This window comes from Acomys minous (genome assembly GCF_964271855.1).
Source record: "Acomys minous genome assembly, chromosome: 8".
Lineage (NCBI taxonomy): Eukaryota > Metazoa > Chordata > Mammalia > Rodentia > Muridae > Acomys > Acomys minous.
In genome coordinates this window covers 121,628,725-121,655,026 of record NC_140489.1, presented here as the reverse complement: position 1 = coordinate 121,655,026, position 26,302 = coordinate 121,628,725, and positions in this window count along the sequence as shown.

Sequence of the window (26,302 nt, the reverse complement as noted above, 5' to 3'; positions counted from 1 at the left end):
TCCCTGTGTGGCTTTATTTATATTCTTTCTAAGCACACATTCTCACATGTCTATTTTTAGCAAAGCATCACATGTCCTCTCAAAAGACAGTTTCCAGAAAAACAGAGATTTTGGCAAAACATCACATGACACAACTGAGCTTTTAAAGAAACCAGAAACTTCCTCTTCAGGCCTACATCAATCCCACGTATGGACTCTGATTGGTGGATTCGTGAAGGCAGATGAGAATTCAATTTACAAAAGTTGTTACCTGATCCTGCATTTTTAAAGTGTATTTCCTACTCTTCTAGACACTTCAGAGTTTCAGGTCTAACAGTGAGGTCTTTGATTCACTTGCAATTGATCTGTGTGAAGGTTGAGAGGAAAGGATCACATTTCATTCTTCTGCATGTAGACATGTGGTTTTCCAAGTGTCATTTGCCATTGCCAAAGATGCTATATTTTCTCCAACATATGGCTTTGTTTTCTTTTGTACCTTTACAAAAACTAAGATGGCTGTGGGTATGTGGACCTATATTTGGTGTGATTAATAAGTTTTTATTTAAATAACTAATATCATCTATTCAACCAACCTTATTTTTTTCAGCACCTAAAGACAGCTTGAAGACATACATGTTAAATATGTTCTTCCCAAACCTTCCTCTAAAACTAACGCTGTCTCATAAATTGTTTTACCTCAAGTTTAACAAACCAATTGTATCCTAATCATGGACTAATTTAAATGTCCCAGTGGAGTCATCATTCTGATCTTAAACTGAATGCGCTTAGTAAGACCTTCTGTTGTAAACAGAAAATCTGTTTATCTATATATAATTAGTTTCTCTATTTGTTAAATGACACATATTTCAAACAGAAAACAAATTTCAAAAGAATTATCACCACAGTAGCAAACAAAGATTTTTTAATTGAATAATTTTCAAATATACAATAAATTTTTATTTAGTCATATGTCATTTTGTGTTTAAGAAACACTACTGTGAAATACGAAATTTGTTAATAGGAGTTAAAGAGTAGGGGCAGTACCAATCAATCGCATTCAGGGAAAAATAATGAATGTAATGTTAGAGGCAAGAGCGTTTATATGTTTGTAAATAGAAAACACTTGTAATATTTCTCATGTGTTAATAACTAGAGCAAACATTATCACATTATTATGACAGCTGTGTAGTAGTGCACTCGTGTATGTTATTATATGTTTTGTATATGGAAAAGACCATATGTACAAATTGAAGATTTTTTTTGTGACAGAACGACAAATTTTTTGGGGGGACATGATAGGATCACTCCACCACTGTAAATTCACATCAGCTGTGGCGATGTGGATATTCAAGTCTTTCCACATTCTTGTATAAAGTAAGAAAGGCTCACAATTCCCATTCTTTCCTTTGGAGCTCCTGGTACCTCATGAATGCTTGTGGAGACACAGTCAGTTTTACATATCTATACTTTACATTCTGGTTATCACCCAATCCTTCCTCTCCTCCCTGACCCATCCCCCATCTCTCCCCACAGCGTTTCTCAGTAAAGGGCATCCTCCTTTTCCATCTACTCTAGCTCATGAAGACACATCAGGACTAAGTATGTCCTCTTCCCCTATGGCCAGGCAAGGTAGGCAGGAGGTGATTAAAAAAAAAAAGGCTGGCATCGAGGTCTGCTGTGCAGGGACTCTTGGGAAGAAGTAGGGGAAAGGAGAAAAGGACCTCGAGGTGACAGGAGCTCCACAAGAAGACAAACAGAACTAACTAACCAGGGCCCAGAGGAGCTTTCTGAGACTCAAACTGAAGGTCTTGATCTTAACAGCACTCAGCAGCCTATAGAGCCGCAGCCATTGCTGGCTGAGATGACACAAAGACAGCAGGGTCTTGAAGCCCAGTTGTAGTAGATCTCTAGGCAAAGTTTGGTCTCAGGGAAGTTAATATCACCAGAACCTGGAAACAGCCTAAGTGTCCCTCAGTAGAAGAATGGATAAAGAAACTGTGGTACATTTACACTATCGAATACTACTCAGCTATTAAAAACAAGGAATTCCTGAAATTTGTGGACAAATGGATGGGACTAGAAATGATCATAATGAGTGAGTTAACCCAGAAACAGAAAGAGTCAAATGGTATATACTCACTTATATCTAGACACTAGCCCAAGGGACATGTCCCATGAATGTCTTCACTTATCAGGAAACTGGGACAGAGGAGAGAACATCCTATTGGGACTCTAAGTGAGAGAAGCATGGGAGAATAGGGAAATAGAAGGATCCAGAGGGTCCTAGAAACCTACAAGAAGAACATTATGATGGGCGGATCTGGGCCCAGGGGTCCTGCTCAAACTATGACACCAGCCAAGGACAATACGTGCAGTAAACTTCGAACCCCTACCCAGATCTACCCAATGGACACGGCATTCTTCACAGTTGAGAGGAGAGTGGGGTCTCACTTTCACACAAACTCTGGTGTCCCATATTTGACCGTGTCTCCTGGATGGGGAGGCCTGGTGGCACTCAGAGCAAGGAGAGCAGGCTACCAAGAAGAGATTTGATACCCTATGAGCATATACAGGGGGAGGAGGTCCCCCTCAGTCACAGTCATAGGGGAAGGGAGTAAGGGGAAAGTGGGAGGGAGGGAGGAATGGGAGGATACAAGGGAGGGGATAACAATTGAGATGTATTATGAATAAATTAATAAAATATATTTTAAAAAGAATGTTCAATATAGGCGAAACAACAAGAGTTCTGCTGAAAATATATTCCTTATCCTTCTGTTTTAAAAAAAGAGGCTGTAGGAGTAACCGAGTAACACTATGTCTTATTCTTTTATTCTGGAACTACTAATAGAATATGGAGAAAGAACTTTGGACAAGCAGTTCTCAACCTGTGGGTCACAACCATGTTGGAGAAGTCAAGTGACCCTTTCACAAGGGTCGCCTAAGACTTTCAGAAAACACAAATATTTACGTTACAATTCATAACAATTGAAAATTACAGTTATGAAGTAGCAACAAAAAACAACTTTATATTTGGCAGTCACCACAACATGAGGAACTATATTAAAAGGTCACAGAATTAGGTAGGATGAGAATTGTTGATTTAGGCATTCTCTGTGTTTGTACACTTTTTTTACATTTATGGTGTGTATATGTGTGTGGGTTTATGTGTACATTATATGAATGAGTAGATATGGGTATACACATATAGAGGTCAAAAGGAAAACTATCAAAATTAAGAGTATTTTATAGGTCCTAGTAGTTAAATTGCTACTATGTAAAAAAGCATTACACTCTCTCAAAAATGTGTATTATTTATCAGTAGTCAACAAAAATAAAATGCCAAAAAGTATTTATATAACCATGGACATAACACACAGGTTAGTCATGACACCATGACTGATTAGATAGGTACCTTAAAACTCAGAAGTAAAATGGTTACCGACGTCTGTATTATCATACTGGATAATAACCAGCGAGGACCTTTCACAGTGTAAACAGGAATGGAGATAACAAGTCTCTAAGTATAAACTAAACCCCTGCCCCAGTGTATTGGTGTTACATCCTTAATGTAGTATCGTCATTGTTTGCCTCTTCTTCCAGGGATGCTGAACATTTAGAATAGTTTTATGATGCCATAGGCTAGCAAGATTTCTCTTCCTGCTTGAGTTAAATCAGGGCAATCCTGTTCTTATTTGTACAATCCATATCAGTAAAGACAGTTCATCAATAACAAGAGTGACCTGAATAATTGTCTCTGGGACACTGCTATAATAACCCTACTTATTTTTTTTCTACTTTACTGTTTTTCTGAAACCAATATTTTAAGCTTCATTAAATTTACAACTAAATCTGAAAAACATTTACAATACTTAAAGATGTAAATGAGTATTTGGTGTCTTTGGTTACAAGACAAAAGCAAATATATTAGTGATATTTTTAGTGCACATGTTTATTATGGAATTTGTTATACAGCATGTTCCTTTAAATGTGTACATTAGTGTATATTTGAAACTCTATTTCCAAATTCTGTTTTCTGCCATCATTTTTCAAAAAAGTAAAATTAGAAGAATTGGTACATACTGATGATTTATGAAATGCTGTTTCCAGGATCCTGCAAATCCCTAGAATGTGAATTCATTTTCCCAGCCTCTCATCACTATTTGAAAAGGAATCTTAAGAATAAAAGGTGAGCACTGGCCTTATTTGTCAGCAGACAACATGAGTTGTCATTTTCCACATTAACAGAATTTTGTGACTGAGTGACCCCGCTAATATAGCTATGTGTTTTCTGCCATATCATCAGTAATAATCTTCTAAATAGGAAAAGCTAGCATTAAAAACCCACAGTTGATTTCATTCCATTTTCCTCTCCTTCACAAAAGTAAACAACTTCTATTGCATTGCAGTTCAACGTCTACCACTGAAAATAAAAAGGCACTCTGAGTGTTGAAATTTTAACCTGTTGAGAAAACTGGCTAAAATCAATGAAGACATCTATAGCTTTAACAGAGGGGGTGGGAGGGAGAGAGAGAGACAAAGAGAAAGACAGAGAGAGAGAGAGAGAGAGAGAGAGAGAGAGAGAGAGAGAGACAGAGAGAGAGAGACAGAGACAGAGAGACAGAGAGACAGAGAGACAGAGAGAGATTTTATACTAGACAGAACAATGAATCTTGCTAATCTTCACTTCCTTTCTGAGTCAGAACCTTGAGCCCGTGGCATGGCATGCGTGTTGGAGTCTGTTAATCCCACTGAGTTATGTAAATCAATTCTGGCCCTGTGATTTAGTATCAGGGGGAATGTCTCTGGATCAAAAATGTTGTAATGAGGCAAGAACAGGACTTGCTCAAGGGAGGTTGGGAGTCTTAGACACTTGGCCTTTTCCATGCCTGGGAACCTTTCCTCTGAAGACTGGTAAGTCAACCTCAGAAGGAATGCTCAGTGTGAACACATGCCTGCTCCCTCACTGTCACAGCTGGTTGGCCCTCACCACGTGACCCCTGCCACAGCTGACTGTGCTGTGAGGAGAAGAAAGAACTTATTTAAGAAGCCAAATTAGCAACACCACTTGTCACAGTGCTGTGTTCACATATCAGACTCTGCTAATGGGGCAAATATTTTAATCCCTAATGCAGACACTGAGAAATGCATACTAGTGTAATGAAGGAATAGATTTCATACACATTGAGAAAACTACCTTCTCTGCGAATTCACACCTTAAAACAGCCTCACACTGTCAGTTTAGCTCCTGGAAGAACACTTTGATAGTGAGATCCCCTATTCATATCTTAGACAGAGGGCTGACTGTTTCTGCAGTTTTCAATTGCTATAGTGCAGTAGTTTGGACTCCTGTCAACCTCCTACTAAATATCCAGCTCATATCATTCCTAGCACTCATCTCTCAAAGTCAGTAAGCTCACATGGGCCTCGGATGTTCACAGAGAGCAGCAGTAATACCGTGCAAGCAAACATGGGGGAGCAATAAAATAATTCTTACCCCTTTGAAGCACAGAGCACAAACAGACTTATAGCATATCTACGTACAATATTAAGTTTTCATGGAGAGGAAGCAGTCAGGAAGAACGGTGATTAATAAGCAAAGAAAACAGCTTACATAATAACAGTTTTAAAAGTTTAAAAATACCAGCATGAATTATTGATACATACCCATAGCAATGGCTCTTTTAAACATCAGCCTTCAAGGTCCAAACCCCAACTTTATTTCCCCTTCCTCAACACCCTCACAGTCAATACAGAGTCTCCAGGTCTCCTTGTCCCTACACCTTTACTACATTAAAGAAGAACATTATAAAACGAAACAAATCTTTAAAAAATTAAAATAAAATAAAACAGAGCTTTGGCTGCCTTCAAGTGGAAGCCCACTTAATGTGTATAAATGTTTGCAAACAATTAACAGTAGGAGACAGAGTAAATTAGAAGGCGGGAAAAACCTCCAAAGTTGCAGCACATACCTCTAGCGGAAGGTGAGTTTGTTGAGAAATTAACTTAGCTCTATTTTACTTTTAGGAAAGAACATGTCCTTATAAAAATTTTTTATTGATTTCTGGATGTGAATTTCCTAAACTCATATGCTTTTCTTTAACTTCATTGATATCTGTTATGCATACATGGAGAAAGAAGTTGATCTAAAAAATGAAAGGCCGTGTAAGGGAAGGCGCAGCTAAAACTAAGAGCCACTTGGGGGATAACATGGAAACCTAATTCAGTAAAAGATTTTTAAAATATGAAAAAAAATTAAATTGGAATCACCAAATAATGGGGGTGACAAAGCCCCAAATGGACTTCTCTCACCACCAAATGAAGCCTCCCATGCCAGGGATGTTGGACAATCAATCCCTATGGAAACTCCCAAACAATCCAGAATATTGTCAAGGTTATCAGTGGCTCTCCAGAAACCAATGAAGGACCTATTACTGAAGACAACACCTATAAGACTCACTAAACTCAGAGAAGCAGAGCTGGTGCCTGCCTAGGGCCTTTACCCTACAGATTCATCCATGGTACCGAAACTCCCTCTGCACACTACCAAAGGGGAAAGACAAACACTCACCCAGTTGTTGAGCTTATTCTCCATGGTGGTTGGGACAGCAGGGACTGCCTCTAACATGAACTCTGGTGCCCCCTGTTGGACCACTTCCCCTCTGTGCGGAGGCCTGGTGGCACTCAGAGAAAGGGGAAGCAGGTTCTCTGGATGAGACCTGATAGGCTGCAGCACATGGTGGGGGAGGAGTCCCTTTCTGTCACAGGTCTAGGGGAGAGGAATACGGGAAAAAGGGAGGGAAGAAGGGAAGATACAAGACAGGGGATAACAATCCAGATGTAATCTGAATAAATTATAAGAAAAAATAAAGAGGAGGGACTTTGAAAAAAAGCTTTTAAATTCCAGATTGAAGAGAGAGAGAGAGAGAGAGAGAGAGAGAGAGAGAGAGAGAGAGAGAGAGAGAGAGAACAGAACAAAACAAACATAAAGAACCTGTAGTCTCCAATGGTGACAGATTATACTGTTGCAATAGTGAAATGGAAGTTGTGACATAATCATTCACTACCTGGTTTGAATTAAGGCTCACTCCATGAGATGGAACCCGTGCCCAGCACTGCCCAGGTGGCCAAGAACCTTAGACTAGATAGGCCATTGACTGGAGGAATACTAAATGCTACAGTACTATTAAAGTAACATAGCAATAAAATAACTCCTAATGACGTTCTTCTATAGTAACAGACCATCATCTTGCTCAGCCATCATTAGAGAAGCTTCCTCCTACAGTCTATGGGCTCAATACAGAGACTCGCACACACACAACTGGACAACACACAGAGAGTGAGAGTCCTTGGAATATTCAGTCCTAAGTGGGATGTTGCTAGCAAATCTCACCCATCAGGACTCAGGGAACTCTGAAGAGGAGGCAGAAAGACGGTAAGACCAGAGGGAATGGAAGACACCAAAGAAATAATTCCTTTAGACACAGACAGACTTACAGACATATGAGCTCACAGTAACTGGGAAGAATCACAGGGCCTGCTCAGGCCTATTCCAGATGGGGTCCAGTGCTGAGAAGGGAAATAGACAGAAGCCCATGACTAACCAGGTGGTAGCTCTGACTGACTACTCATAAAAATTAGGTTTTCCACTCAATGGGTATACAAACCACACTCAAGATTAGGCATGAGACCCACCAGTAGAGGCTCAACACAAAATGATCTCAATGGTGTTTTTGGAGGGTTGATGTTGTGGGTGATGGTTGTTTTTTTATCTTACGGTGGTTTGTCTGAGCATTTTCCCCTAAAAATCTTTTGCCTATATATTATAGTTTTCAATTTTGCTTTTATGGCTTTTCTGTGTGTGTCTCAGTACCTGTGTTTTTTAATGCTTTTTCTATGGCTCTTTATGTTGGTTTATAAGAGTATATTATATAAGCAAATCTATTTTCAATAAAAAATAAAAATAAATACTTTCACTAAGAGTATTACAAAATTCTAACCATTCACAACTGCCACTCATTCCTAAGAAACAAAATAAATTCCACGTACACAATGGCTTACTAATTTTAGGTAAGGAGCCAAAATCACAGTTAAAAAAAACACATCTCAATGGCATTTTGAAAACTTTTTGTGTAGGTTTTGATTTGGGTCGATTTGGGGAGTTTATTTGCTTATTTCTTAAAGGTACAGAATTTCTGAAACTGTATAAGCAGAACTTAGTCAACTCACTTGACCTACAGAAAGAATAGGCAAGGGTTTTTCATCATGAACCTCTGTGGTAGTTGTCACTCAGGCTAAGAGAGAGCTGAAAATTGTGTGGTCTAAATGCCAGGTGCCCTAGACAGGTTCTCTGTCTTCCTGAACTCTCCGTTTATAGAAAAAAAAAGCAACATTCTAAAAGCATAAGTAAAAGCAAACTCTCTCTCTCTCTCTCTCTCTCTCTCTCTCTCTCTCTCTCTCTCTCTCTCTCTCTCCCCTCTCTCTCTCTCTCTCTTTCTCAGCTTCAGTGATACAATATTTCTCTGAGTAGTTTATAAAATCTCTTACTAGGACTCATCTAATTAATTCACAGTGCTGGGCAAGGATTTGGAAATTGGACTTGAGAGTTTTCTTGCTTTTGTTTGCTTGCTGTGTAGTTAAGCCATTGAAATGTCTATCGTGAACGTGTACCCAGCAAGGAATGAAGTAATGTAAGATGGGACTGGGAGTAATGGGTCAACTCATAGGCATAAGTAGAAATTACATCTACATAGGTGAAAAGCTCCAGGAAAAGATAAAAGATGAATGTGGAAGGCATGGTGTCTGATAATTAAAGGCTAAAAATATTGAAGTGGCTAATACTGACTTCTTTGATTAACATTCTTTCTTGCTGTATAATTACAAATAACTCCTTGTTTCCCAGAGGCTGAGGCAGGATTTGAGTTGGAATGCCATCCTATTAAACCAGGTTCAGAACTTACCTTTGAGCTCATTTTTCATACTTTCCTATGGAATCCTCCTAGTCCCCTGGAGACGGTGTCACTCATCATCCCTCTTTCCCTAGGGAAAGCCACAAAATAATCAAGTCTAGTAATTAGTAACAATATTGAAAATAACTCTTATTCACTGAGCATCCACTAAGAGCCAGGGAGCATTCTGAGCACTTCTCAATTATTAATTCTCATCCTCAAAATAGTACTACAGAGTAACCATAGTGATGCTAATTTTATAGTTTAGGAAACCAAATCACAAGGGAAGTGAGATATGTTGCTTAAGATCACAAGCTATAAATGACAGAACTGAGAATCGAAACCAGATATAGTCAACTCAAAATCCTGTGTTTGCACATTCTGCCACATTGCCCCTGCCCTGGTCCCTGTGACTCCAGTACATAAAAATAATACTGTGTTTGACAATCTCATGACAGATAAGGATGTTAATTAATTCACAGGTAAACAGCATGAGGTATAGAACTATACTAGATAACTTTATTGTGGTGACATATATTTGATTGATTAAACAAACATAAATTAATCTGGAATATATTTTTAGGGAAATGTAAAATTGTAGCATCTGTATGAATTGATAACCATGTTTAAACTGATAAATATGCTTTGAAAAATTCTCTAAATGAATCTGGAACCCAATTAATGAAAACATAATAATGGCTAGAAGAGAATGTTGCTCTTTCATATTTAATAGGAATTTCTTAATAAGAGTTGTGGTGTATTTTCTTCAGAGAGAAGTGAAAGGATGCCTATTCATCCATAATAAGGCACTGATGATGGACCAAAGAAATGATGCCAGCCAAGATGGCGGCTTCACTAGCAGTACTAATGGAAGCAGAGGTCATTCAAGGGCAGCTATAGTACAGAAAGCCCCATGTTTCAGTGCACTCTAGGTGCTTCCTGTACATCTCTGAGGCAGATCAGCTGCATGGAGAGTCTCCTCCACAGCAGTTGTTACCCTTTCCTGAGATCTTTGGGCTTATAAGTTGCATGAGCCTTCCTTGTCCCTTCGGGAAAAGATGCTTCCATGTGGAGGAAACATAGAAAATGGTTGTTCTCATGAAACTATTTAACACCTTGAAGCAGAGTATTTAAGTAGGATAGGCCATCCCCTTCATGCTTGTATGAAGAAAATAAGGAGCTGGAAACACAAGTCAAGTGGCTCCAAGTCTCCAGTGAAGACTAAAACTGTAGATTCTCAAAAAGCATGCAAAAACAATTACAGAAAAGTGAGAAACTGAGGAAAAGTGAAAAATGAAGAAAAATGAAAGTCCTGAGAGTGGGAGGATTTTCCAAAAGAGGAAAAAGCCAAGAAATTTCCTCACCTGGAGTGTTTATAGGATTATGCCAAAAATTGGACATCAGGCTAGGAAAAGTACTATATGATTGGTTAGCTCTTTGGGCTACCATTGGTCAAGCCAATGGAGGACTCCCACACTCTATACACAATACACTTGAACGTGCTCGGTTCTTACAGTGCCTACACAGGAAGGACTGGTTGGAGCCACTCTGTCCATCTCCTAAAGAATTTTGTCAGCTACTGATGGTGACTGCTGCTACCTAGTTATCCTAGCTGGTGTTGCTAAATCTGACCTTGCAGATATCACAATATTTTTTTAAGGTTTTCTTTATTTATTCTTTATATAGTATTCTGCCTGCATGTGTGCCTGCAGGCCAGAGGAGGGCAACAGATCTCATTATAGATGGTTATGAGCCACCATGTGGTTGCTGGAAATTGAACTCAGGACCTTCAGAAGAACAGTCGTTGCTCTTAAACTCTCAGCCATCTCTCCAGCCCACAATAGCTGTTTATTACACTGAGCTCTCTTGGTCCTCTCAGCGTCAAAGAAGTGGATACATTTGTTCTTAGTTAACTCTTTGTCTGTGGCATAGTCTGGGGTCTCTCATGCTTGTTCAGATTCATTATTATTTATAATTCAGTCTATTAATACTGTCTGTATTGGGAGCAAAAATATATTCAAGGTAGGGGGTGGTGGTCCCTTTAATCCCAGCACTTGGGAGGCAGAGGCAGGCGGATCACTGTGAGTTCAAGGCCAGCCTGGTCTACAATGTGAGTCCAGGACAGCCAAGGGTACCCAGAGAAAACCTCTCTCAAAAACACAAAATAACACACACACAAAAACAAAAAAACAAAAAGAAAACAAACAAAGAATATATTTAAAAGCCATCATGCCTAGCATATGTTTCCCAAAGATTTTGCTCAGACTAGCCAGCCTGGCATCCCTGGTCTTGCCTCTCAGACCTTCTGTCTCTCATGACGGCTTGGCTGTCTTTTACGAAGCATTATTTTCTGCTTCTCATTCCTAGAAGATCTAGCCCTGCAGCTGAGTTCCTAACACTCCTCTTAAAGCCACATTCTGTTCTCAGTAATATGTCAGGCACTTGAAGCTTTCCCTACGAACGTATTCTCATTGTTTGTGGTTATCTCCTGGCTCCATATCCCTGACAATGAGAATAAGTAAAAGTAAATCTACTTTAAACATTATGTGCCTAAGTAAATCTGCTGATTTCCTCTGGAATGACCTCCTTTCTGCCCAGGTCTCTAGCCTGCTTCAGTCAGGCCTCCCCATTCTCTCCTAAATGTTTATCCTTGTCTCCTAAGCCCGTGACTTTTTTCTTGACATGACCATATGCATGGCAGTCAGATCACTTGAGTTATTATTTTTCAGTTCCTTTCATGCACCAGTTATCTTCTATAGTATAATTTACAGTCTTACAAACCTCAATAGATGCACTAATGGCTTAGTTCCTGGAAGCCCCTAACATTCTTCTTCCCAGAATAGCAGCTGAAGTGTCTTCACCTCTGCTAAGCAAAAACCTAGAGACCTGCACCTAGAGTCCTCACCAAGACCCAAGAAAATATTCACCGACATTAGAAGCTGTTATCTATAGAACAGAGTGTGATTTGGATTCAACACACTGAAGAGCCTTGCTGATAATGTGGCCTGATGGGTGCAGTATTTGCTGAAGGCTATGACAACCTTATATGATATCTTAAGAGCCATTTTGTATTTCAAGACTTACTCAGTGTTCTGCTACTTTAAACAAAACACACAACAAAAGGTTTCTGTTGTTTTCCCTGCCACAAAATGCAGCTGACAATGCTTCCCAGGCTACAGTGTTCCCCTAAGTTAACAGGAGTCTCTATAAAGCAGAAAGAATAATCCCAGAACAGATAATTTGGCTTTTTGTAGGTATTTTTGAGGAACAACAGGACATTGTCTGAAGACTTATGAACATGAACAATATTTTAGAATAGTGTAACTCTAAAATGCTATTTACTTTCATTTTCTTCTTTTTGAGAAAAAAAATATAGCTCACTATCTCAAAAGATGCCTGAAAACATTTAGTACGTCTTATCCATCTCAGTCTCACTAGAAACTAAAGTGATGATTTTTACATGCCAAGTAATAAATAAGTACTCACTAGATGTCTGAGTAAGTAACTGTCTGCTTCCCACTAGGCCATGGAGGCAAATCAAGGGGCCTGATATTAAACTAAAAGTGCAGAACAACGCTGTCCTGGAAGCAGGAGATTTTGACAAATTCATAGTGTCTCTTGCAAAAGCTAGTGGATGGGTACTGCCTTTTCTTTGTAAAAATCTAGAGTGCTGAGAACCATCTCTCACATTACATACCTCTCCTGAGAAATCAACAAGGTCAGAGAGTGAGGGTCTTATGATTTTAAATTAACTCTGCTCTTTAGCCATTTGGAAAATTAAGAAAGTTTATTTGTTTAAATATATGGCTTAGCAGTTAAATGCACTTTATACACAATCATGAGGACTGGAATTTGGCTATCAGCACCCACATGATCAGTTGAGCATCCCCACAAATTTATATAAACCTCAGTTAAGACAGGAGTAGACATAGGTGGATCTCTTAGGGCTTATTGGCTTGCAGGATGGCTGGTATGGCATGAGCGTTTGGCTCAGAGAAAGATCCTGCCTCGAAGGAATGACCCAGGAGTGATAGAGGAGGCCATAAAATATTCTTTACTGGCATCTATTCATCTGATAAGTAAGTGAACCAGCACACACATATACATAAACATGTACATATAACACACACACACACACACACACACACACACACACACTGCTTCCTTATTTATTTATTCAGTGAATAATCTACATGAATAATCTAATGTAAATGCTTTAGCACTTTATAGACCATGAAGTCAAATTCTGAGTTTTGGGGCCATATGTTTCATTGTATGAGTTAGCTTTTGTGCTTTCTCTCCAAAAGAAGCAAACCAGCCTCAGTTTTAGTAAGCCATTTAGTAAGTCATGCCAGGACAAAACAACTGACACAGCTGACTAAAAGAGGTTTATTCTTGTTCATGGTTTCAGAGGTGTCAGTTCGTGGGAGGCTGGCTCCAGTCTACCATGGCAGAGGTAAGCTGCTCACAGTACAAGTATCCTGGAAATAAAGATGAGGAGAAGAGACCCAAGAGCAAGATCTGCTCTCCACAAGCATGTTCTGAGCTACCATTTCCCCCAACTATGCCCTGTCTTCCTGTTTTACCCCTCCTAATCTAGTCAGTCAATACTGACTTCACCAGTAGGTTAAACCATAAACTAACCAGAGCACTCGTGATCTCCTTATGTGTGAATTCCTTCAGAGACACAGCTAGGCATATAATGTACTAATCCCTTAGGCATTTCTCAATACAAATTGACCACTGAGAATAAACATACCAGCAAGCAAACTGCATCTATAAAACCCAGGAAAATCATGTTCTAAAGAAAATCAAAATGGCTAATGAAATTTAATATACAGAGGTAGAAGATCAGTGTTAGATCACATTTATTATCTGCCTTTCGAAGCTCTTACTCTGGACACATTCTAAGCTACAGGAATGCAGGAGTCAAGGGTGGTCTCCCTCACCAGCCAGCACTACTGACTCCTTTGTTACCTGAGGAAATTACCATCATATGTTTCATTTCTGCAAGCACAATTTATTTAGGTCTTCACTAAAATACTTTTATTATGTTCATGGCTGGTGTCCAGGAGAAAAAGAAAAAACCCTTGAGCTCAGGCCTCACACCTCAGAAAGATTGCCATTAAATAATTAAGAGTATAATTGTTACTGCAGGACTTTGTCATTTTCAGGCTGAGTACTTATTTCATCAGGTACTGCAATAAAAGCTTATAATGGAGCAATTGAGAATTCTGAAGATGCTTGGGTTTTGTGATGTTGTTTCACAAATATGTAGAGGTGAAATTAGGAGGGGAACTCTTTGCTTACAATATATCTTTTTGCTTACCAACATAACGTTTGAAATCCAAAAGTATTTGCTTGTGCAACTCCTACTTAGTCATTTAATGATAGATCAAAGGCTGCTAAGTGTTTGTAACTCAGGAATTTAAGGTTTCATGGCAATTCCTTCTGAATATGAAGGATTGGTTAAATTTAATTTATTCATCTTTTTCCTAATATGAATCTCATCCAATGAGTTCTCAGTTCATTCATTTGTTTCAAGTGTAAGAGTGTTCAAATACTGAGTATAGATAACACTGTAGTGCATATAAGTTTTTACACATATATAATATTGTATTATATATTATATGCCGAATATAAAATAAAATATAATTAGATATAATTTTATATATCATATAGGTTATATACCATATTATATACATGAATATATATGGATATAAGTATATGTATAAAATAGTTCTGAAGTATATGGGAAGACACATTTGTCCTTTCTGCAATTTTATTTTTAAAATTAAGGATTATTGGGCTGGAGAGATGGCTCAGCTGTTAAAGGCTAAGCTCACAAACAAAAATTAAGGATTATTTTCTTATGTTCAGAAATATGTGCATAATTAGCATATACAACTATATTAGTATATACTCATGAAACAAAACCTATCTATTCTAGAGAAAAAATATGTTACTTTGTATATTTTATGAGATTAAAAACATTTAACATAATATATACTTTATTGCAAATCAATTTTATTTATTCTTAGAAAGTTTTATATATGTATATAATTCTGATCATGCACACCCCACATTATATCTCTTATATATCTCTTCCAACTACGACTGAATCCTTCTTGCCAACCAGTTTCCCTCTTATTTCCAGCCTTGTATTTGTGTAACCCACCTACTGTACTTACAGTTACTTTCATGAATATGTGTTGATTGTCATTTGAGCACAAAAAATTAACTAGTTGCTATTATCATTAAATAAATCACTTCTTCCCATATCTGGTAGCTATTACCTGCCAATTGGTCTTCAGAGAGGAGTGGAGCCTCCCAGGCCCATCCTGTATTCATTGTAGAATGCTTGAGGGCTTAACCTTATTCAACTCTTATGAGGTAACCATTGCTACAATGAGTTCATGACTGCAATGGCTGTGTCATATCTAAGAATCTCTTTCAGCATGATTCCCAATCCACTCACTTTGACATAATTTCTGTTCCTTTTCTGAAAGGTATCTGAAGCCTCAGAATGTTTGATACACACATATTGAGCTGATCACTTGACAGTCATTTATTCTCAGCATGTTGACCAATTATGGATCTCTTCATCTGCCCAGTACAAATAGAAGCTCTCTGACCAAGGCTGTGCACAGAAATAATCTGTGTCCATAAATATAAATATTTAGAATACACTGTGATAACTCATCCATTTTAGCAAAATGTCTAAAATAGATTCTCAGTTTTTGATTATGAGTTACTATAGTAACTATGATATACAGTAGGTCTGCAGGACTCACTTTTTCTCAACTAAGTTTTGTTCCTTTTCATTTCTACTTCTTTGCTCACTCCCCCTCCCCTCTTCTCTATTATACAGTACCCTAGCCAAATTCCTGTCTGTTATTTAATGGGGAAAGGGAGTGGGAACAAAAGCATGAACAACACTTGCCAAGCTTTGATTATGTGTCTATGTGTCTAGGACTGACTGGTTCTATTAATTATTGACACCCCTCAAACATCAAGTAGAGAAACCTGTTGATCAGAAAAGGCAGAATTTATCATAGATATATAAACCATGATAAACATCACATTGACCAAGTCTTCTTAGGGCCACAAATGCCAAGGAAGACATTTACAGAGTATGGGAGACCATACGCAAATGGTTTAAGATAACTCTGTCAATGTGGCAGGTTTGTTAGGATAAGGAAAAATGTATCATCCAGTGGTTTAAGAAGGGTAGAAGGGTAGACTTAATGTTCTGGAGAAAAAGCAGTTATCTGATGCTTGAGTTGTCTATACAATGAAGAGAGTACTACCTACTAAATGTCTGTGAAGATGCCCAAACTAGATATCTGGTTTACCTAAATCTCTAACATTTTAGTGACATCTTTAAATATGGGTCCTATAATGTTAAATATGCCATCTGAAAAACTTACTGTGTAGAGTACAAGAGACAGCAGCCAATGAAGACTAGCAACAGTACTGAGGTCTTCCCAGTGACCTCTCTGTGAGATTTCTCAGACCCTAGCTCTGCCTGCAGTCCCAGAGACAGCAGCCATTGGGGATTATGAGCAGCAGTGAGAGGTGAGGTCTGCCTTATGCCTCTAGGTACCAGTTCCTGGGTCCCAGCTCTGCTTCCAATGCCAGAGGCAGAAGCCAACAGTGACTACCAAGGACGTCCACACATGCCAACACCAGAGGTGAGATGATGGCTAAAGAACAGTAAAAGAACACACCCAACAAAACCCAGGGCAGTATGGCAACGCCAGAACTCAGCTATCCTACTACAGCAAGCCTTGGATATCCTAGAACACTTGAAGCACAGAAAAATAACCCCAAATCTAATCTGATGATGATGATAGAGTGCTTTAAACAGAAAATGAATAAATCCTTCAAAGAAATAAAGGAAAATGCAATCAAACAAGTGAAAGAAATGAATAAATCCCTTAAAGAAATACATAAAATACAAGCAAACAGAAGAAGGTAATGAATAAAACTGCTTAAAACCTGAAAGACAAAATAGAAACAATAAAGAAAACACAATCTGCAGAAATCCTGGAAATGAAAAACCAAAGAAAAAGAACAGGAACTAACCCAGCCTTACAATGGATACTAGAAGGAAAACTCCAACATAGCAAGGGTAACTACAGCCAATAAAACACAAAAAATAAATAATTTCACACAGAAGGGAGAGAGAGAGAGAGAGAGAGAGAGAGAGAGAGAGAGAGAGAGAGAGAGAAGCTTACACATTCAGACTACAATTACCAATATCAAATTTACAGAAATCAATAATCATGGGTTATTAATATATCTCAACATTAATTGAATGAATTCCCAATTAAAATTAAAAAGCCACCACCACCTACATTAACAGAGAGTACACAGAAACATATTCCATCATTCTATTGCATATACTGCACACCAGAAGCACACTTCAATAATAAAGATAGACATTATCTCAGAGTAAAGGTCTAAAAAGGTTTTCTAAGCAAATAGACCTAAGAAACAATCAGAAGTAGTATCATAATTCTAATAACATAGACTTTCAAGCCAAAGTAACCAAAAGAAATAGAAAAGATCACTTAGTACTCATTAAAGGAAAAATCCACAAGCATAATATGTCAATTCTGACCATCTATGCCTCCAAATAGTAGGCAACTCACATTTGTAAAAGAAAAACTACTAAAGCTTATATTACACATTTAACCCACATGTTAATAGGGGCAGACTCCAACACCACACTCTCACCAGTGGACAGGGAAATGATACAGATAGAGATATATTTAAAAAAAAAAACTAACCAACATTATAAATTAAATGGTCTTAACAGATACCTACAAAACACTTCACCCAAGCAAAAAATAGAATATCTTCTTCTAAGGACCACGTGGAAACTTCTGCAAAATTTACCATATACTAAGTCATAAAGCAAGCCTCAACAGATTTAAAAAATCTGAAGTAAACCCTTGTATCTTATTAGAACAACACGGATTAAAGCTGTAACTCAACCACAACAGAAACAACAGAAAGTTGACAAACACATAGAAACTGAACAACTCTATACTCAATGATCATGGGGTCAGGGAAGAAATAAAGTAAGAAATTAAATATTTTCTAGAATTCAACAGAATGAAAGCACAACATACACAAATTTATGGAACACAATGAAAGCAGTGCTAAGAGTTTACAGCATTAAACATTTTCATAAAGAAATTGAAGAGATCCCATATTTGCAACTTAACAGCATATCTTAAAGCTCTAAAACAAAAGGAAGCAAGCACACCAAAGATGGGTAGACAACAGGAAGTAATAAAACTCAGGTCTGAAATCAATAACTTAAAAACAAAGTACACAATACAACTAATCAATGAAACAAAGAGCTGGTTATTTGAGAAAATCAACAAGATAGACATACACTTAGCCAAACTAACTAAAAGGCAGACAAATAATATGCAAAAAAATTGAAAAAGAGGACATAACAACAGACACTGAGCCAATCAAAAGAATCATTAAGTCTTACTTCAAAAGCCTATACTTCACAAAACTGAAAATATAAACAAAATGGATGATTTTCTTGATAGATTCCATTATCAAAGTTAAATCTAGATTAATATAGGACAGTATAACTTGTCCTATAACTCCCAAGGAAACAGAAGCAATCATTAAAATTCTTTATCTCTATCTCAAAAACAAAACAAAACAAAACAATAACAACAAATGTCCAGTGCCAGATGGTTTCAGTGCAGAATTCTACAAGACTTTCAAAGAAGATCTAATACCAATAGCCCTCAAACTGTTCAACAAAGTAGAAACTGAAGTAGTATTACCAAACTAATTCTATAAATCTACAGTAACCTTGACACCTAAACCCCATAAAGATTCAATCAAGAAAGAAATTTTCAGAAAAAAAAATCCTTTATGAACTTTGATGCAAAAATGCTCAATAAAATACTTGCAAACTGGATTCAAGAACACATCGAATATATCATTCAGCATTATCAAGTAGGCTTTATCCCAGGGATGCAAGGATGGTTCAACATACAAAAATTCATTAATGTAATCCACCATATAAACAAGGTGAAAGAAATATGATCATCTCATTAGATGCTGAAAAAGTTTTTCACAAAACTTTCATCTCTTCATGTTAAAAGTCTTAGAGATCTCAGGGATACCTACCCAATGAGGGGATGGAATGGAAGTACCCAGAGGGTTCAGGACCCACAAGGAGACCATCAAGGCTGATGGATCTGGACCCCGGGGCACCTGTACATAAACTATTGCAATAACCAAAAGACAATACTTGCAGTGAACCTAGATACACTGTTCATATATAGCCAATGGACAGCTCATTATCCATGGTTGTGGGGAAAGCAGGGATTGGCTCTGAAATGAACTGTGGTGCCCCCTATTTGATCACTGGCCAGCACACAGAGGAAGGGGAAGCAGGCTATCTAGATGAGATGTGGCAGGCTGTGGTAATATGGTGGAGAAGGAGGTCCCCTTCTGTTAGAGCTCCATGAGAGAGGAATAGGGCAAAAGAGAGCCGAAGAATGAGAACGGGAACATACAATGTCGGTTATAAGAATTAGGATTTAATCTGAATAAACTAAGATAAAATAAAAAACTCAAGTAACAGTACATGCTTGCCAGGATATGGAGAAAAGGAAACACTGCTCCATTGCTTTTTGGAGTGCAAACTTGTACAGCTACTTTGGAAATCTGGCACTTTCTCAGGAAATTAGGAATAGTTCTACCTCAAGACCCAATAGTTCTACCCCATATACCCAAAAGATGCTCTGTACCACAAGGACATTTGCTCAACTGTGTCCATAGCAGCTTTATTCATAATAGCAAAACTGGAAAGAACCCAGATGTCCCTCAACTGAAGCACAAAGAAACTGTGGTATATTTACACAATGAAATACTGTAGTATTAAGGTTATTGTTTCATTTAAATTCTGATTTCTTTACTCCCATATCTGGTTCCAATTTGTTGTTCTAAGAATCTCCTTTCTCAGGGTTGTGTAAACACTGCCCCCCTTTGTACCCTGGTATGCTAATAAATCAGCCTATTTCCATTTTCTGAGCAGGGGAAAGACTTTCTGCCAGCCAGGGAAAGAGGAGGTAGAGGAAAACATAGGGCATCCAGTCGCTGAAGAGATCCAGGAGAAAGTTACAAAGAGAAAGTTACAAAGTGCAAGTATCTCTAGAATGTATGCTGGGAGGAAACCAAATTAGCTTCGAGGGTTATGAATAGATTAATGACTGCCCAGTTCCTGTGCTGTGAAGCTTGTTAAAATAATATAGTTTCAATTATTTGGCTGATAGCCAGGTTAAGAAAGAAACTGAGAAACAAACAGTTTTATTTAAAACATAAACTATAACAGAATACAACTCAGCTATTAAAAATGAGGACATCATAAAATTTGCAGGCAAATAGATGAAACTAGGAAAGATCATACTGAGTAAAGTAACCCAGAAGTACATACTTGGTATATATTTAGTTATAAGTGGGATTTAATCATATCCTGAGAGAATAATCTTACTATAAGCTACAGACCCAAGGAAGCTAAGTAACAAGGAAGGCCCAATGGAGGATGCCTTTATCCCACTCAGAAGGGAAAATAGAATAGATGTAGGAAATGGACGAAGTGTGAGAACTGGGTTGGGGTTGGAAGTGGAGGGGAGACAGGGTGAGGATCAGATGTAGAGAGAGCAGGGGTAAGATATGAAAGGGATTGGAGAGATAAAGGAAACATAGGGGCCACATCTCTAGGACAAGATGTACACTTGAGACAGGATCAGCACTTGGGAGGATATGGAGGTGACTCAAGGTGAGACAACTAATAGCAGGGGACATGGAGACTGAAGTGGACATCTCATAGCTAAGCTGGATTTTCAGTGGAGGGAGGGAGATGCCAAACCACCCACAAAACTTTCCCCCCAGAATTTACTCTACCTACAGGAAATGCAGGGATAAAGATGGAGCAGAGTTTGAGGGAATGGCCAACCAATGACTGCCCCAAACTGAGACCCACCCCATAAGAAAGAGCCAACCCCTGCCACTATTAATGATACTTGGCTATGCTTACAGACAGGAGACTAACATAACTGTCATCTGAGAGGCCCCGCCCAGAAGTGGATCAAAAACAGATGCTGAGACACACAGCCAAACCTTAGGAGGAGCTCAAGGAGTCTTAAAGAGTGGAGGAAAGGGAAAAAGGACCTGGAGGGGGCAAGAACTCCATGTGAAAACCAATAGAGTCAACTAACCTAGTCCCATGGAGGATTACAAAGACTGAAGCAGCAACTAAAGAACATGTGTGGACTGCACCTAGGCCCCCTACATATATGTAACTGATGGGCAGCTTGATCTTCATGTGTGTCCCCTAGAAATAGATCAGGGCCTGTCTCTGACAGCCTGCTTTTGGATCACTCTCTCCTAGCTGGGCTTGTCTCCTTGTCTGGTCTCAGTAGAATAGGATGCCCTTAGTCCTGATGTGATTGGATTGCTGGGTTGGTAGTGGGGGCCCTTACTTTCTGAGGAGAGGGAGAAGGAGGAAAGGGAGGAAGGGATAGAGAGTGAAAGGGTGGGATTCAGAGGAGAAGAGGGACAGGGCTCCAATTGGGATATAAAGTGAAATATTTAATTAAATTTAACTTAATTTAATTTTAAAAGCTTACTCTGTGAGAGATAAGACATGTGAACAAACATTTCTTGTTGTAGAGGTAATGAGCAGGCATAACATTAAAGTGTCAAGGTCAAAAATGTCTGAGGGAACATGGTGTGAGGGAAAAGCAAAACAGCAATTATTCACCCTTAGCTTATGTAGATATTTCAATAAGTATTTCCAGCACTAAGTACAGAGGAAAATGTGTAGTGCGTAGGTAAAGCAGGAGAAAGATAAACAATGAAATACGCTCTTGACATGCTTTGGGGCAACCAAGTTCAGATGTTAAGTTGGTAGTTGGTGATAGGGTTCTGTGTTAGAGGAAGCAATTGGCAACCAGGCATACATGGAAACAGCATTCATTTTTAATAAGTAGATCATACTATGGGAATGCACAATCTCAACTGTAGAATATTATCAATAAGAAGCAAACAAGACTGAACCTTAGGTAAAATCAGGTTTAAAAGGCAGACCAAAAAATATCCAGCCAAAAAGATTTTCCAAATCAATTATCACCAGGCCAAGATAATAGAAATGGGAGGAGTCAAGGGGTGGAGTGCTGTGGGAGCTTTAGGCTGGAAACAGCCACTTGACAACTGAACTGTTAGTATTCTCATTGAGGATGACTTTAGTGTGATGAAGACACAGATGAAGGATTTTGTTTTCTTTCTCTGTTCTGGTGAAATACAACAGTATTATGATGATGTTTATAGTGTTTTTACTTCTACCATCCTTGTTCATTTCTATCGGGCCACCTATAATATTTTAATATACTTAGATTTTTTATTCCTTTGTCTTATTGAATTTTGCTTGTGTTCGGGGAACCATGTATTATGACACTGAGTGGGAAGAGCCTGAACATGTGGGACACTCTTTCCCTGTCCCTGCGGCTTCCACATTTCTGAAATCTACATTTCAACAGTCTTTCATGCAAATGACTGAATAAAGGATCATTACTTTTTGAACTTGTGTAAGGAAAGTCTCATTGTCCTTCATCTACTGCAGCTAAATCAAAAGCAGAAAAATTCCAATATCCTTGAGACTTTCATATAAGTTTATGCTAATATCATTATGTAGGTAGAGTAAAAGAGTAAGCCTCTTAAGCTTAATATACGTATAGACATGTAAGAACTGCATTTGTATGTAAATATGTATGCAAAGATTTGTCTTATACTTTATTTTTTTCTTTTTAAAATATATTTTATTAATTTATTCATATTATATCTCAATTGTTATCCCATCCTTTGTATCCTCCCATTCCTCCCTCCCTCCCATTTACCTCTTGCTTCCCTCCCTTAAGACTGTGACTGAGGGGGACCTGCTCCCCCTGTATATGCTCATAGGGTACCAAGTCTCTTCTTGGTAGCTTGCTATCCTTCCTCTGAGTGCCACCAGGCCTCCCCATCCAGAACCTGGTCAAATATGGGGCACCAGAGTTCATGTGAAAGTCAGACCCCACTCTCCACTCATCTGTGAAGAGCGTCCTATCCATTGGCTAGATCTGTGTAGGTGTTCGAAGTTTATTGCACGTATTATCCTTGGCTGGTGCCATAGTTTCCGCCGGACACCTGGACCCAGATCTGTCCATCTTAATGTTCTTCTTATAGGTCACTAAGACCCTATGGATCCTTCTATTTCCCCATTCTCCCATGCTTCTCTCACCTAGAGACCCAGTAGGATGTCCTCTCCTCTGACCCACTTTCCTGGTGAGTGAATACTTTCATAAGACATGCCCCTTGAGCTAGTTTCCATATATAAGTGAATATATACCATTTGAGTCTTTCTGCTTCTGGGTTAACTCACTCATTATGATCATTTCTAGTTCAATCCATTTGTCTACAAATTTCTGGAGTTCCTTGTTTTTAATAGCTGAGTAGGATTCCATAGTGTATATGTACCAGTTTCTTTATCCATTCTTCTACTGAGAGACACTTAGGCTGTTTCTATGTTCTGGCTATTATAAATAAGGCTGCTATGAACATGGTTGAGCAAATTTCCTTGTTGTGTGCTGGAGCATCTTCTGGGTATATTCCAAGGAGTGGAATAGCTGGGTCTTGAGGAAGCCCTATTCCCAGTTTTCTGATAAAGTGTCAGATAGATTTCCAAAGTGGCTGTACTAGTTTGCATTCCTACCAGCAATGAAAGAGTGTTCCTCTTTTTCCATATCCTTGCCAGCATGTGGTGTCACCTGAGTTTTTGATCTTAGCCATTCTGATGGGTGTAAGATGGAATCTCAGAGTTGTTTTGATTTGCATTTTTCTGATGACTAAGGAGGTTGAGCATTTCTTTAAGTGTTTCTCTGCCTTTTGATATTGTTCTGTTGAGAATTCTTTGTTTAGTTCCAAGCCCCATTTCTCAATTGGGTTATTTGGTTGGGTGGTGTTTAGTTTCCTGAGTTCTTTATATGTTTTGGATATTAGACCTTTGTCAGGTGTAGGGTTGGTGAAGATCTTCTCCCAGTCTGTAGGCTGTCGCTTTGTTCTGTTAACAGTGTCTCCTGCTTTACAGAAGCTTCTCAGCCTCATGAGGTCCCATTTATTAATTGCTGACCTTAAGGCCTGCATTGTTGGTGTTCTGTTCAGGAAGTGGTCTCCTGTGCCAATGTGTTCCAGGCTCTTCCCTACTTTTTCTTCTAATTGATTTAGTGTCTCTGATTTTATGTTGAGGTTTTTGATCTACGTGGACTTGAGTTTTGTGCATGGTGACAAATATTGGTCCAATTGCATTTTTTCATACGTAGATATCCAGTTAGACCAGCACCATTTGTTGAAGATGCTATCCCTTTTCCATTGAATATATTTGGCCTCTCTGTCAAAAATCAAGTGACCATATGTTTGTGGATTCATATCTCAGTCTTCAATTTGATTCCACTGATCAACCAGCCTATTGCTATGCCAGTAACATGCTGTTTTAATTACTGCTGCTTTATAGTACAGCTTGAGATCAGGTATGGAGATTCCTCCAGAGGGACTTTTATTGTACAAGATAGTTTTACCTATTCTGGATTTTTTGTTTTTCCACATGAATTTGAGAATTGAACTTTCAATGGCTTCAAAAAATTATGTAGGTATTTTGATAGGGATTGCATTTAATCTGTAAATTGCTTTTGGTAAGATGGCCATTTTTACTATGTTAATTCTCCCAATACACGAGCAAGGAAGATCCTTTTATCTTCTCATGTCATCTTCAATCTCTTTCTGCAGAGTTTTGAAATTCTTTTCAAACAAGTCCTTCACTTACTTGGTTAGAGTAACTCCTAAATATTTTATACTGCTTGTGGCTAACATGAAGGGTGTAGTTTTCCTAATTTCTTCTTCTGAATGATTGTCATTTGTATATAGGAAGGCTACTGACATTTTTCAGTTAATTTTGTATCCAGTCAATTTGCTGAAGGTGTTTATCAGCTGTAGGAGTCTCTGGTGGAATTTTGGGGTCACTTATGTACACTATTATATCATCTGCAAATAGGGATAATTTTACTTCCTCCTTTCCCATTGGATCCCCTTGATCTCCTTTTGTTGTCTTATTGTTCTGTGTTTCTTGAGTGCAGAAGAATGTTGGATCTTGTTTATGCATCCATTCAGTTAGTCTGCGTCTTTTTATTGGAGAATTGAGACCATTGATGTTGAGAGATATTAATGACCAGTGACTGTTAAGAGTCTTAATTTTGATGTTAGTTCCAGAAAAGCGTTTGTGTGGTTGTGTTTTTGCGATGGTGTATTTATCTATTTCCTGTATAGTTTTGGCTGTAGCTTGCCCCTTTGGCATGGAGTTTTCTTTCTAGTTCCTTCTGTAAGGCTGTATTTGTGGATAGGTACTGTTTGAATTTGTTTTTGTCATGGAGTATTGTTTTCTCCGTCAATGGTTATTGATAGTTTTGCTGGGTAAAGTAGTCTGGCCTGGCATCTGTGGTCTCTTAGGGTTTGCAGGATCTCTGTCCTGGCCGTTCTGGCTTTTATGGTCCTGCAGAGATGTCGGGTGTAATTCTGATAAGTTTTCCATTAAATATAATTTGGCCCTTTTCCCTTGCAACTTTTAATATTTTTCTTTGTTCTATATATTTTGTATTTTGATTATTATGTGCCAGGAAGATTTTCTTTTCTGGTCTATTTTATTTGTTGTTCTGTAGGCCTCTTGTATATTTATAGGCATGTCTTTCTTTAGATCAGGGAAGTTTTCTTCTATGATTTTGTTGAGAATATTTTCTGCACCTTGGAGTCTGGCATCTTCTCTTTCCTCAATGCCTATTATCTTCAGATTTCTTCTTTTCATGGTGTCCTTGATTTCTTGGATGTTTTCTGTCAGGACTTTTCCAGATTTAGCATTTTCTTTAATGGTTGCTTCAAGGTCTATGATTGTATCTTCTAGACCTGAGATTCGTTCTTCCATCTCTTGGATTCTGTTAGACAGGCTCGCCTCTGTCTTGCTCACCTTCCTCTCTGAGCTCTCATGTTCCTGTTTTTCTTCTGTCTGTGTGTTTATCATCGAGCCCAGTTTCATTTTCAGATCTTGAACTGCTTTATTTATTTCTTTCATCTGGTTGTTTGTATTTTCCTGAAAATTTTCCAGTGCCTCTTTATAGGCCTCTTTTAAGTCTTCCATCCATTTAGCTGCATCTTCCTGCATTTGATTATGAATTTTATTTGTTTCTTCCATTGCCATCTTCATTTTCTTGTATTTCTGTTGTGTTCGTATTCTCTGGGTTGTTTTCTTT